This window comes from Amphimedon queenslandica, unplaced genomic scaffold (genome assembly GCF_000090795.2).
Source record: "Amphimedon queenslandica unplaced genomic scaffold, v1.1 AMPQUscaffold_12882, whole genome shotgun sequence".
NCBI classification, from domain to species: Eukaryota; Metazoa; Porifera; class Demospongiae; order Haplosclerida; family Niphatidae; genus Amphimedon; species Amphimedon queenslandica.
The window spans coordinates 8220-9297 of record NW_003546882.1 but is presented as its reverse complement, the minus strand read 5'-3'; the positions used below and the strand labels follow the sequence as shown (position 1 = coordinate 9297).

The 1078-nt window shown below is 31.8% G+C and overlaps 1 long non-coding RNA gene across 1 annotated transcript in view; it reads right to left on the bottom strand.

The window, feature by feature from the left end:
- Positions 1-72: 72 nt before the first annotated feature.
- The window catches only part of LOC109586402 (uncharacterized), a 6340-nt gene continuing 5334 nt past the window's right edge, over positions 73-1078 (bottom strand). Inside the window, exons 6-7 of the long non-coding RNA XR_002187014.1 lie at positions 228-265; positions 73-174 (exon numbers count right to left, since the gene is read on the bottom strand). This is a non-coding gene — a long non-coding RNA (uncharacterized LOC109586402). The remainder of the gene's footprint in view (positions 175-227; positions 266-1078) is intronic.

Below are 1078 nucleotides of genomic sequence, written 5' to 3'. Positions count from 1 at the left end.
ATTTTTAAAAAGCAACTTGCCCAAATTATCTATTCCAATCTACATGCATCTACTATGTACGACATACATGTTACATGTAGCTACACAATATATCATCATTACCTGCCACGAGTCTCTGTGAACAAGAGCTAGTAAGAAGTCTGCAATTAAGTCAATGAGAATGGACTGGAAGACCTAAATAGATCAGTCAACTCCTTTATCTCAATAATAGTGTGAATCAATCATACCTTTAATGTACCATCAACTGTAACGGCAATCTCTGCATCTGTAATGTGAGTAAGAAAGAGGAGACAAAAGTGTTAAAAGTGTAAAAACAAACCCAATTTATGGCCTATTAATATTAAATTTGTGTCATGTCTTCAGAAGAATTACTGTACGTGATATCATTTTGAAAAATGTGATGTAGTATTAACACCACATACAAAACTACATATTACATGTACATATATGTCTTGGTGTAGCCATTGACAAAAGGTCTCAGAAAAGCTCATAAACATAATTGTAGACTGATCAAAATTACATGAATGCATTAGAAAATAGACAAAAAATATTAAAAGTACTAATTATTAAATTGGGTACCTCTAACCACAGAATAGAGGCCCAACATGTACATGTATGTCTGTCTGTCAGCAGTTAATCAACAGAACAGGTGACTGTATAAAACGTGCATTGTTTCACAAGTATACACTACAAACAATGTTGGCTACACAATTAATCACATTAAAAATTTCATAGATGTACATGTGTATAGCAAATAAATTATATTAATTGCAAATAACAATTTCACTTTTTTGTTATAAAAAAATAATAATAGATTGCACACACTCTTAGGAAAACCTCAGACATTGAGTTGAGGTTGTACAAATTAACATTACAGTCATTTAGTTTATCATTACTAGCTTTCAAATAAGAATAAGACATGAACAAGAAAAACACACAAAAAGACAGAAATAAAACAGAGAGCATTCATGAAGGTGAGAGATAAGGGCCCTGGGTAGAACTTATCTTGCAAAATAAAGGGCAACTATTGCTATAAAACTTTGCAGTTTCATGAGATGGCAAAATACAGTGTACCTAG